Source organism: Miscanthus floridulus, chromosome 18, assembly GCF_019320115.1.
Source record: "Miscanthus floridulus cultivar M001 chromosome 18, ASM1932011v1, whole genome shotgun sequence".
NCBI lineage: Eukaryota > Viridiplantae > Streptophyta > Magnoliopsida > Poales > Poaceae > Miscanthus > Miscanthus floridulus.
In genome coordinates this window covers 97,531,268-97,545,284 of record NC_089597.1, presented here as the reverse complement: position 1 = coordinate 97,545,284, position 14,017 = coordinate 97,531,268, and positions in this window count along the sequence as shown.

The following is a 14,017-nucleotide window of genomic DNA, read 5'->3' as shown; positions in this document are numbered from 1 at the left end:
TTTCTGGATGTGATTTTTCGCACCTCCGCGCATCACTTAACACGTAGAAATGGGAAATTAAAGAAAGAATTTGACTGGCAGCGAGGCTAGCTCTCTCTAAACAACCGTAGACAAAAAGTAAGCAAGAAGCAATGGCACTGTTTATTTGCATGGATGCGTACTAATTATATTTTTTCTTCCAAGAACCGATCGGCACCCGTGTAGCACATGCTAATATATAATAACAGTCGCAATCTCGAGTCACGCCAAGCTATGGTGAAAAATACTAGGGCCGTAGACTTGACGTCAACGCCGCGCCAAACCTTAGAAGTAGTATATGAAACAGAAGAGATCCAACTTTAGGTGTGTCATTAGTCAATCTATTTCAAATTTATCTAGTTTGTAAGAGTTGAAAAAAGAATTAGCATTTACAACTTCAATTAGTTATATTATGATTATGATATTATATTTTATGCTGAGATTAATGGTATATGTTTGATATATATAATAAATATTTGTAGTTGTATGTATAAAATTCATTCAAACTCAAGATAGTTTAACTTAAAATGACGCTCGAATTATATCTAGGGCGGAGGTAACAGAGTATTCGGATATGGCATATATATATTGGCTCATCGGTAGACCTTGATTGTTTGAACCCAAAAAAAAAATCTATCGAAGAGCGATGGATGGATCTTAACGTTGCAAGGGCAAATAAACCGTAGTTGCTCTCAAAAAAAAAACATGACAGCATCACTAAGAATATGATGCTCATGGATGCAAATGCTTACGACAACGTGATTACCATATATACTCCTAAGTACGTGCTTTGGCAACACTCAATAGTATAGCAGGTTTCTGAAGGTGATTACGAGAATGAGATGCCTGAAGTAGCACGGACGCGCTGAGAGGCTGAGACACTCAGCAAGTCAGCAGCAGCAGCTGGTCAGTCTCCCAGTAGTAGCCGTCGTGGGTCGCGGCACCATCTGTTTCCTAGCATTTTCCGCGCAAAACGCCAGGGTGTTCAGCGCTACGCGCCGCATGGCATGACCCAGCCGGCAGCCGCGGAAATGGATACCACTAGAACATCAGGCGCCTTCGGGCGACCTACAGTGATTTGAGAAAAAACAATATATTATCATGGACACAGTTAAGATAGTAAGCACATATTTATTATTATTGTGGGCCGTGGCACAAGAGCAAAGAGATATCATACGATACTTAGCACACGTCATGAAGGGGAGCCTTGGCGCAGTGGTAAAGCTGCTGCCTTGTGACCATGAGGTCACGGGTAAGTCCTGGAAACAACCTCCTGTAGAAATGCAGGAAAGGCTACTAACAAAAGACCCAAGTGATCGGACCTTTTTCCGGACCCAGCGCAAGTGGGAGCTTCGTGCACTGGGGTTGCCCTTTTTTACTTAGCACACGTCATGAAGCATTCGCAAACAACACAAGTTGTATAGCCATCGCAGCCATTATGATTCTATTCAGCCATGGAGTAGCCATTATGGTTCTATCCAGTCATACATTACATGCACATCAATTACAGTTCAAGATCAAAATTCATGATCATATCGAACACTATAGCCGGTAGCTTAGAATGTCGATCCAAATATACCGCAACAATTAGGGTAGAAATATAATGCTATAGGCAAACTAAAAGAGTACTGAACTTCAGTTGTAAATGAGGATTCAGATACATGTAAATCATCACTCCACTGCAACCGGTAGAGGCAAAAGCACTGTGACCTTCCTTCGATGATTAGTTCTCTTCGATCGCACTGCAAATAGGAGAGGTAAAGAGTTATTATATTTAGAGGGACCAAGAAAATCAGGTACACATGTAAGGTCTACAAGTTTTAGACTAATAAATATAAAGCTCCAAATGATGCTCATATGGCTATCTAGACAACAACATGAAGTTTTTTCTTTTTTACGTGTGCATCCAAATTTCACCAAAAATTATAAACATGAGATGTCAAACATGACCTATTCAAAAGAGGCAATTGCATATATTGTCTAGTAGCTAATTGTTACACTGGGTCAGAAATCTATGACAAGCAAAAGAGCTTTCACATAACTAATTGAATTATTGGTGACCACAGCTAGGGAGCAACCACGGAAATTTATATACACATGTAAGGTCAATGACTTTCAAGTTTCAACTTAGGGCGTCCCCAACAGAGCGATGCAAATCGCCAGCAACATGGAAGAGAGAGAGAGAGAGAGTAAACAAAGTAGAAAATGCTTGCTACACATAGTAAAAGAAAGGGAGGGCCACAAGTCATAGACTGTGAGTTACTTGGGCTCCGTGCGAGCATAGCGCTTGACATCTCGCTAGCGACTGTGAATTTTGCATTCTCTTTCCTCCACCTAGACTAAAATATATTATTTGCTAGCGTTTTGCACCCTTGTTGGGGACGCCCTTATCTAAGTGTGTGGGGCAGGGAGCAGCAGCAATCGAAAAGAAAAAATGTGTAGCAAGAAAGCATAAATGTCTAATCTACAACCAACTTGAGTTTGCAGTCAGATCTCGGAATGAAAGTACTTTGAAATTACTAGTGCCAGGAAAATGAGTGTATCAAATTTTAAAAACTGTATTTTCACGCCTGCAGTTATAGTTTGGTTCACTTTAGCTTGGTTCATTTTATGGTGGGGAGCTCTCTTCTCCTCCATTTACAATAAAAGAAAGGACTTATTTACTGAATCTGAACTGTGTCGCTGAAATGTTTGTTACCCTCCTGTAATTTTGGCATGCCTAAAAAAGGACCAACCATGACATCACACACTACACGACGTCAAGAAGCAGTATAGAAAAGAAGGTACCACTGCAACATGTATCATAACTACAACAACATTTGGTAGACAAATGACAAGCACACATGAACAAGCAACACATGTCGCAAACAGACATATCCATGTAATAGAGTAAGCCATAGAGAGAGCAACAGTCCCCTTTGTAAGGAAAATGGACCCTAGGCCCATTTACTTTGGATTTTAGTGTTTGATGACCAACACAACCAAATTGGACTAATGAATTTGCAAGTGATTGTTTTATAGTTCAATAGGGTGCAAGACGTGACTTGGATGAAGGTGACGTGATGATCCGATGATCAACACCATAAGCAAGACCCTAGGAGCACAAGAGAAGACCCAAGATATCAAGCAAAGTCCAAGCACGAAGATAGGAACCAAGCCGTACGCAAGATTGCGAAGAAACGAGCTCACATAGGTGATCGGACGCTGGTGGAAAGTGACCGGACGCTCCGATCAAGAGGCTCGGCAATAGCAGGCGTTAGCAACAGTGATCCGACGCTGGACCGAACGCTGAGCAGCAAAGTGACCGGACGCTGGGTGCTAGAGTTCGGTCAACATCAGTAAGGTTCCAGAGAGTAGTTTTTGTGACCAGACGCATCCGGTCAGTGCTGATCGGATGCTGGTCAGAGTCCGGTCAGTAGCAGAAAAGCGAGATTTCATCCCCAACAGCTACTTTCTCAGTGGGGCTTATAAATAGAACCCCCAACCGGCCATTTGAGTAGTGTGGAGCTGAGTAAACATGTCAAGGGTGTTGATACACCATTTTAGTGATCTCCATATGCATAGTGCTTAGTGATCCATTAGGTGATTAGCGTAGGTGCTTTGCGAAGTGCTTAGGTTGATTAGACCACCGCTTATGCGCTTGCTCTAGGTTTAAGCCTAGTGTTTAGTGAGGTTTGCATACCTCTTACCACTCGATGCTTGCGCGCACTATTGTTGTACATCGGAGGGGCTTGTAGTCTTGCGAGATCACACCAACCGCGTTTGTGGTGTGGCCGCCATCGTGTACCAGAGGGAACAAGGCTCGTGGCGTTTTGGCCGGAAGCTTAAAAGTGAAGACGGCGGGGAGCATCCGGGAGAGGCTTGCCGGAAGGCACGTCGGAGACCCACTTGCGCGTGGGGAAGGCCCGAGGCTATCCACGGAGTTACCCGACCAGGAGCTTGGCCCTTGCGAGGGGCTCTAATAAGGACTAAGGGGAAGCTTGCGCGCTTCTCGATACCTCGGTAAAAATACCGGAGTCGTCGACGGGAGTTTGCATATCTCTACCTTGCTCTTTAGCTTCCGCATTTACATTGAATGTATTATTACTTTTACGGTAGAGATAGCAACACACTAGCAAAACCGTAGTTGCACACTAAGATAGTTTATCTTTTGCATAGGTTTTGCTAAGGGTAGAAAAAGAGGCCATAGTTCTTAAAGTTAGAATTTTAAGTTATCTAATTCACCCCCCTCTTAGGCGTCACGGTCCCCTACAAGTGGTATCAGAGCCGGTTGGCTCAATTTGGATCTTTGGCTTAACTGTCGTTGAGCCGACGCTATTTAGAGTGGTTGGGATGGATACCTCTAGGCCTTCGTACTTTGACGGCACTAACTTCCCCTATTATAAAGCTAGAATGGCTTGCCACCTTGAGGCAGTTGATTTGGGTGTTTGGAGAGTCACTTATGACGGGATGAAACCCATTAAGAATCTCGGTAAACCCACAAAGAGTGAAGAAAAGGAAATGCATTTCAATGCAAGAGCTAAGAATTACTTGTTTGAATCATTTAGCATGGATGTGTTTAACCAAGTGTTCACTTTAAATACGGCACATGAAATTTGGTTAAAACTTCAAGAGCTCCATGACGGCACATCTAATGTATGTGAGCAAAAACATTGTCTAGCTAAATAAAATTTTGATTCCTTTATAATGAATGATGATGAGCTTGTTCGTCATATGTATTCTGGTTTGAATCTAATTATCAATGAGCTCCATTCAATAGGATTAACACAGCTAGATGATGCGGACATCGTGAGGAAGATCATCTCTGTGCTACCACAAAGGAAATATGCAAGCATCATCACCATCCTTCATAACATAGATGACTTGAGCACCATGACCCCGGGCATAGTCATTGGCAAGATAGTGGCATTTGAAATATCACGTAAGATGGGTCAAGAAGAAGCCTCTTCATCAAGCAAAGGCAAAGCTCTCGTATGTAGCGAGAAAAAGAAGATGGAGGGCAAGCAAGTTGTGACAAGCTCAAGCTCAAGCTCCTCAAGTGAAGATGAAGAAGAAGATGAGGATGACGGTGATGATGATGATGAAGATTCAAGTGAAGATGATCAATCTTCCTCCTCCACCTCCGACCTTGATGAAGAATCAATCAAACTAATCAACAAAGTGGAGAAGATAATCCAAAGGCTCATTGTCAAGGGTGTGCCCATCTAAATTTAAGATCTCATTTTCACCAATCAAAGAAATAAGCAAAGAAAGAGAGGATGCTATGGATGCGGCGAGTTGGGGCACTTTATGGAAGTTTATCCAAACAAGCCCATACCCAAGACAAAGAAGAAGGCGTGCAAGAACCAAGCCCTCACATCAATAAGGTCATGGGATGATTCTTTAAGTGAAGAAGAACACCATCACAAGAGGCGAGGACTCAAGCACTCATCATCAAGCTCTTCTCGTGTGTGCCTTATGGCATGATGTAACGAAAGCTCATCCTCTAGTGAGAGTGATAGTGATGATGAAATGCCTTCTTATGATGAAATTGTGCAACAAATCTTAATTATGCTAAAGTTTGCACTAGTCAACAAAAGAAGCTCAAAAATTAAAAGAAAAGCTAGATAGTTCACAAGAAGCATACAAAACTTTGCTTGAAAAATATGAGAACTTTGCTAATCTCAATGTTGAACTATCTACTAAAATTGAGCAACGTGAGGCTAGTGCAACAATAAATGCATGCACAATCAATGATGAGCAACTTGTAAAGAAAAATAAAAAATTAAAAGAAAAGTTAGTTAGATCATAAGATGCTTATAAAAGTTTGCTTGCTAAAATGGAAACCATGTGCAAATATTGTGATGATCTAACTATTAAAGTTGCTAATCTTGAAGCTGTCGGTACAACCCCCACTAAGGCATCTAAAAAGAAAAGTTTCATCTTTAATATGCCTAAAAAGGATGCCTCTACTTCTTATAATGATTTATGTTTAGACTCGTCTTTGTGCAACCAAGTTTGTATTGAGAAAGTTGTTGTAGATACATGCACACAAGAGGTTGCAAAGGAAAATGAGCAACTCAAGCAAGAAGTAGCTCGCCTCACCAAGGACTTGACTCAAGTGAAAGGTAAGGCGAAGCAAGCCCAACTTCATCAAGATAGCAATGTCAAGAGAGTGAAGCTTGATGAAGGACAAACCGTGGTTTGCTATGTGTGCCACAAGGAAGATCACAAGTCCTATGAGTGCAAGGTGAAGAATAGGAGAGGAGCAAAGAAGAAAGAGAAGAAGCAAACAAGCAAGCTCTCAAACACCTACACCAACAAGGTGAACAAAAAGGCCTCCACACCTTATCTCTTGACGAAGAAGAAAAATGACAAGGTGGTGGCCATTAAGGTGAACAAGCAAGCCAACAATGGGGTCAAATGCTTTTGGGTGCCAAAGGAGATCATTTCTAATATGAAGAGCACCAAGAAGGTTTGGATCCCGAAAGGGAAGTGAGAAGTCCAATGGACTTCGGGGAATTTAGAGACTTGGCAAAGTATGGGTGTATTTCATGGGGTGCATCATGATGAACAAAATCATTGCCAAGTGGGTTAGTGAATACTATGTACCCAAATTCCCCTTCCCATGTTAGGTAACTAGATTTAATTTCCTACAAGTGGTATTTCTTACAAATTGGTATCGTTAAGCATCTAGTTACTTTTCATGCCTATGTTTGCATTTGCATGCTTATATCTTTTGTCATGCATACACTAGATATATCTTATGGTAGGCTTGCTCGGTTTCATTCTTAACCCTTGGAGCAAACCTACATGGTTTAAAATTGTTTAGGAGCACCGCACATAGCTTGTCTTACAATTGTTCATCTAATATGTGTCAAAGTCCAAATTGTAGATAATTTCTCCCGAATATCGCCTTTGAAAATGACTCTCACATTCATGTGATGTCATCTTTCAAGTGGTATTTTTTATTCTAAAATCAATGTGCATGTTTCCTATAAGTATTTCATACTTGTGTGCACAAATCTAGGGGGAGGTTACTCTACAAGTTGGATGCTTTGAGACTAACACCTTTTCAAGCTTATCATATGTGTAGTAGTCTCATTGCAAGGAAAATAGAGTCCCCAGAGTTAAGAATCATACTTCAAATATCCACCACCTATTGTAAGTGGTAGAAATCAAATTGATTTCCACATATGGTATTTCTAAACCGGTATCATTTTGATATTTATATGCTTTCTCCATGCATTATATAGATTAAATTCCCTTGAGCAATATTTTGTCAATTATGCATATGCTTTGCCTCCTACCATATGTATGCATATATTTAGGGGGAGCTTAGTCTATATAATGTGAGAGTCAAATTTTGTGACATATTCCACTCTACATACAAAGGATCACAAAGTTTGACCCTCCCTTGTGCTACTAATGTCTTCCTTTTTGGTGTTTGATTCCAAAGGGGGAGAATTTAGAGGACCAAAAGCAAGCATTATCTTGTAGAACCAAAAGCTAATAATTTACAAGTGGTAATGGTCTACAAGTGGTAATGGTCCAAGAAAGGGAGGATAGTGGATTATGGATTAATCTATGTAATTTGAAAATTTTGTAGGAAGCAAGGTTTAAATCTATAATGTTACATGGGGACATTTGCAAGGGCAAGATAAGTTTTCATGTGGTATTCATTTAGTTTAACAAGTAGTATCTTTTAGCATCATATAACCTTGCCCCTTGCATTGCATCCTAGCAAGTAGAGAGTTTTTAAAATTCCAATTTTTTATTATTTGCTTATTTTGGTCGTGTTGTCATCAATCACCAAAAAGGGGGAGATTGTAAGGAAAATGGACCCTAGGCCCATTTACTTTGAATTTTGGTGTTTGATGACCAACACAACCAAATTGGACTAATGAATTTGCAAGTGATTATTTTGTACTTCAATAGGGTGCAAGACGTGACTTGGACGAATGTGACATGATGATCCGATGATCAACACCATAAGCAAGACCCTAGGAGCACAAGAGAAGACCCAAGATATCAAACAAAGTCCAAGCACGAAGATAGGAACCAAACCGTACATAAGATCATGAAGAAACGAGCTCACAGAGGTGACCGGACGTTAGACCGGACGCTGGACCGGATGCTAGTGGAAAGTGACTGGGCGCTTCGATCAAGAGGCTCGGCAACAGCAGGCGTCAGCTGCAGCGACCGGACGCTGGACCGGACGCTGAGCAGCAAAGTGACCGGACGCTGGGTGCCAGAGTTCGGTCAATATCAGTAAGGTTTTAGAGAGCAGTTTTCGTGATCATAGGCGTCCGGTCAGTGCTGACCGGACGCTGGTCAGAGTCCGGTCAGTAGCAGAAAAGAGGGATTTCGTCCCCAACGGCTACTTTCTCAGTGGGGCTTATAAATATACCCTTCAACCAGCCATTTGAGTAGTGTGGAGCTGAGGAAACATATCAAGGGTGTTGATATACCATTTTAGTGATCTCCACATGCATAGTGCTTAGTGATCCATTAGGTGATTAGCGTAGGTGCTTTGCGAAGTGCTTAGGTTGATTAGACCACCGCTTATGCGCTTACTCTAGGTTTAGGCCTAGTGTTTAGTGAGGTTTGCATACCTCTTACCACTTGGTGCTTGCGCGCACCATTGTTGTACATCAGAGGGGCTTGTAGTCTTGCGAGATCACACCAACCGCGTTTGTGGTGTGGCTGCCACCGTGTACCGGAGGGAACAAGGCCCGCGACATTTCGGTCGGAAGCTGGATAGTGAAGACGGCGGGGAGCATCCGGAAGAGGCTTGCCAAAAGGCACGTCGGAGACCCACTTGTGCGTGGGGAAGGCCTGAGTCTACCCACGGAGTTACCCGACCAGGAGCTTGGCCCTTGCGAGGGGCTCCAACGAGGACTAAGGGGAAGCTTGCGCGCTTCTCGATACCTCGATAAAAATACCGGAGTCATCGACGGGAGTGTGCATATCTCTACCTTGCTCTTTAGCTTCCGTATTTAAATTGAATGTATTACTTCTTTTGTGGTAGAGATAGCAACACACTAGCAAAACTGTAGTTGCACACTAAGATAGTTTATCTTTTGCAGAGGTTTTGCTAAGGGTAGAAAAAGAGGCCATGGTTCTTAGAGTTAGAATTTTAAGTTGCCTAATTCACCCCCCCCCCCCCCCTCTTAGGCGTCATGGTCCCCTACACCCTTACCATAGTGCCATATATGTCAACCACCAGAATAGATGTGCAAAGCCAATACAGCTAGGAAGGAGCAATGGAGAAGTATAGAAGAGATGCTTAGATCGAGGGAAGAAATTAGGAAGTGGACAAAGCAGGTAAGTGTGAGAGTGCACCTAGTTTGTTAGTTTCCCCCATGCCTATTTTCTAACAGCTAGAAACCTAAGAATATAGCAGCAGGGATCGAGGGAAGAAATTAGGAAATGCCTAATTATAATTCAAACCTAAAGGTTAGTATGTCAGATGGAGCATTGTTTCGTGCTTCAACCAACAAATTATGAAAGCTCAATGGCTTAACAATACCACATCGCAAAACCCATAAAAAAACATAGATCCACAAGAACAACACCATACTTAAACCCCATGATGTTACATGTCTTCAAGCGGAAATAATGTGCCGAACAAGTAGCTCAATTACTTTCAGATAGGCAGATACCTACAGTTCACAGTTGTGTTTCAATCTGACATTGTATTAATTAGAAATATATGTAAGTTCTGCACAAAATAATATCATATACTATGAAAGGGAGTTTCACATACCTGACAACCCATGATGACTCCATCACTTGAGCTCTGCCTTCAATACTAACCGCACCCCATATCCTGTTTTGCCCAGTTGGTGTTCTATGGATCCATGTCGTTTCAAAGCTGCAAAACTACCGCAACTAACGTCAACTTGAACACTAATATGTGTTTTACTCTTTGTATCGACCAAACTGGTAAACATTAATTATATACAACATCAACATTCGGCTCACATTCAGATTTTACAAATAGCTAAGGGAACCTTTTTTTAGGACAAGTTAATCAATTTGAATCTAAAAAGGTCAAGATGGATGGATGAGAAGCGATGACCACCTACGTTCAAACAAATGCAGCCTGGTCAACAATCTATATAGAACCCTTAGTAAGCTCTTCGTAGAAGAAAACAAAGGATTGAATGTGCTAAAAACTATTTTATAATTGTTGAGAACATAACTTAGGGATGAAATTTGGTTGAAACAATTGATAGTTAAGATGCATAGTACTTAACTGAAAATATGTATCAACCAATGTAGTAATTATTTAGTAATGCAAATAGATATGTCGAGATCCGTTTATAGTTTATCTTTTTTCATCAAGCAAGATATTGAACATTTGAAAAATCTATTTGAACCAAGTAGGGTGGGAAAGCATAGAAAATCGGTAAAAGAAAAAGAATGAGACCTTGCTGGCTTGTGATAAAGCTTGCAGAAGCCATGGTATTGGTTATGGCTTCCTGCCATGGTGATTATGCCCACCTAGACACTTTAGTACAGTTGTCCCTGCCATCATCAAACTCTGCAATGAATGCTAACTAAATAAAAAATCTTGAACAAACAAATAATTTTGAGTTAGGTAAATTAGAAAGTTGGTATACAATATGCTCAAGAGAGCCTGAGTGATGGAGAAGGGAAAAGAATAAGTTGCTTGGTGAAAGCTCTAGTTTAGTTTTGGTGAATTGATGAAGCCCTAAGTGCTAACCTAGTTTATCAAAGTGATTATGAGATAGGTAGCACTACTCCAAGTGATAAAGCAAATGAAGATCATGACATGATGATGATGATGACATGATGATGATCAAATGCTTGGACTTGGAAAAGAAGAACGAAAAACAAAAGGCTCAAGGCAAATGTGAAATTGATATGAGCTTTTCGGTTTAGTGATCAAGACACTTAGAGAGTGTGATCACATTTAGGATTGATAGCCGTACTATTAAGAGGGGGTGAAACTCGTATCAAAATGCGATTATCAAAGTGCCACTAGATGCTATAACTCATTGCATATGCATTTAGGATCTAGTGGAGTGCTAACACCCTTGAAAACATTTGTGAAAATATGCTAATACATGTGCACAAGGTGATACACTTGGTGGTTGGCACATTTGAGCAAGGCTGGAGAAGTTGGTGAAATGAAGGAAGTGATAGTCACTGAGATACAGTGACCGGACGCTGGTCACCCAGCGTCCGGTCAGTGGCGCGCAGTGAAGGCCGCCCTCGGTCTCTTGACCGAACTCTGGCTGAACACTGTTCAACGTCCGGTCCTGCTGATGTGGCGGTGCACAGAAAAGATGGTGAGTGACTAGACGCTGGGCCAGTCCAGTCGGGTGTGACCGGAAGCGTCCGATCGCGAATTTCTATTTCTGGACCCTTACTGGAAGTGACCGGACGCTGGAGTCCTATGTCTGGTCCTATATTGTAGTGCGTCCGGTCATAACTTAAATGCACTGATGATCGTTGAGATCAGACGATCAGCATTTGAAGCAGGGGACACGTGGCGAAGATCTAAGGACCGGACGCTGGGATCCTACGTCCGGTCAATACGACCGGCGCGTCCGGTCACCCCGTTTTTTCAGGAAACAGAGAGCCAACGGCTCTATTCATGGGGGCTCTCTATTTAAGCCCCATGACAGACTCTAGCTCACTCTCTTGGCCATTTGCATTGACATAGCAACCTTGTGGGCTTAGCCAAACCCTCCCACTCATCTTCATCATTGATTCATCATCTTTGTGAGATTAGGAGTGAATCCAAGTGCATTGCTTGAGTGTTTGCATCTAGAGGCACTTGGTGTTCGTGTTTCGCTGCGGGATTCGCTTGTTACTCTTGGTGGTTGCCGCCATCTAGACGGCTTGGAGTAGCGAGGATCGTCGAATGGAGGTTGGTGATTGTCTCCGGCTCTGATCGTGGTGATTGTGAGGGGTTCTTGACCTTTCCCCGGTGGAGAGCCAAAAAGGTACTCTAGTAAATTGCTCGTGGCTTGTGTGATCCTCATCTTGTGTTGGTTGTGCGGCACCCTATTGAGTGTTTGGCATGTGATGCAAATTAGCACGTAAACATCTAAGTGAGTGAATCACCACAACGAGGACTAGCTTGTCGGCAAGCAAGTGAACCTCAGTACAAAATCATTGTGTCATCATTTGATTCCGAGGCGATTGATCTTCATTGGTATTCATTCTTGTGATTGATTGGTTCATTCCTCGTCTCGGCGGTATAACCATCTTGCTCACTCTCTCTTTACATTATCGCAAACTAGTTGTCAAGCTCTTTAGTGTAGCTAGTCGTGAGAGCTTGTTAGTTTGGTTAGTGTGGCTCTTTAGTTAGCCTTTGAGAGCACACTAACTTAGTGTAGTGACATAGCCATTGTGTGGATAGAGACTATATAAACTAGAATTGTGGTAGGTGGCTTATATTTTTAGTATGCTAGCGCAACACTCGCTTCGTCTCATATTTATCTAACCGGTTTGCTAAGTGTTGTTGTAAAATTTTTTAATAGGCTATTCACCCCCCTTTAGCCATTAGGATCTTTTCACTCGGCTGATTCACTTTGTCGCCTCTGGGCTGTTGCTCAGCACGAGAGCACCCGAGGCCATATTTTTTTTCCAGAGCAACAGCGAAGAACAAAGCACGCAACGGGAGCGGATCTAAGCAGTAGGAATGGGGAACGGAAGTTTACCGGCACCACTCGTGAATAAAGATTCGCTGCTTGTGCACTATATTGCTGGGATTGTAATGGAATAAAACGACGGCTTTAGAAGAGGCGGGCAAGACCGTAGTGTGTTGTCGGGTCCAAGGACGCGATGAGGAAGGCGGAGATCCCTCTCTCACGAATCGAGGAGCAACAACGGCGCTCATGCCGGCATGGAGGTGGCGAGGGGAGGAGAGGGTAGGGAGGGTCCAGCGCTACCTCCTCTTCCCCGATTAGGCGCCTGCTGATCTTGTGCGCCCCCATGCCACAAAGACCATGCGGCTTCCATCTCGAGCGACGGTTGTGTGGAGGTTGCGCAGGAGGGGTGGAGGTGCGGAGGAGGCGGCGGCGGCGGGGAGAGGAGATAAACACGGCGGCGGCGACGGGGAGAGGAGAGAAAGGAGAGGGATCAAGAGGTCAGGCTAGAGTTGCGGGGTGGGAAGGGGTTGGACTGCGGGTTGATTCTAAGAATCATAAGGGTTTTTTTTTTGAAAAATAGAGAACGACATATGTCAACACGCGAAGGAGCCACCAATGCTCTAAATTCTATGGTTGAAGAGAAGTCAAGTGGGTTTTAATCAACCCAGATGCTAGCCAACAGGACTCCAGAACAGGAGTGAGGTAAGGTAGGTAGCTGCTCTATTCCTTTCCTGCGTGCCTGACTAGAAACAACGTCGGCTATCATGGTCGTGACTTATAAGCTGATTGGTCTGATAAGACGATTAAGCGAACAGGTGAAGGAAGCGTACGATCCCAGCAGCATATGAGCACGAGTGGGGCCCTATTTCATTCAAAGAAGTCTACGAGAAGGTCACGCTAGCTATTACTAGTCAATGCCTCGTCAACCGGTTGCCGGAGACGACCAGAGGGGCCTACACGGTTTTGCCGAGAGCATATTCCAGGGAACAATAAACAATGGTCAACAGAGAGGCCATAGTCAGAGCGTGACACTGACACACGACAACGGCCTCGCTTGTCTTGGCACCCGACCTTACGGCATCCCTACGCAGGCACGACCCCAGCGTGGATCCACCACCGGCGGTCCGGCACGACACACGCGGCCACTGGCTTCTGCTTAATTTGGTCCTGCGCCGTGGAGGTGCCGCCAGGGCGTCTAGTTCGGATTATTTCTGATTCAAAGCTTAATGCTTTATTAATTAATCAGTTCACACCTCGCGCTTTGATATGATATCCCACGAGAATTACCACGGTTGGATAGAGGTGGGTGAACATTACTGCTACGTTGGGTTTGTCTGTCTGTTGTTGTTCTTGCTGTGAGACCTTTGATTATGACTGTCAACATTCAT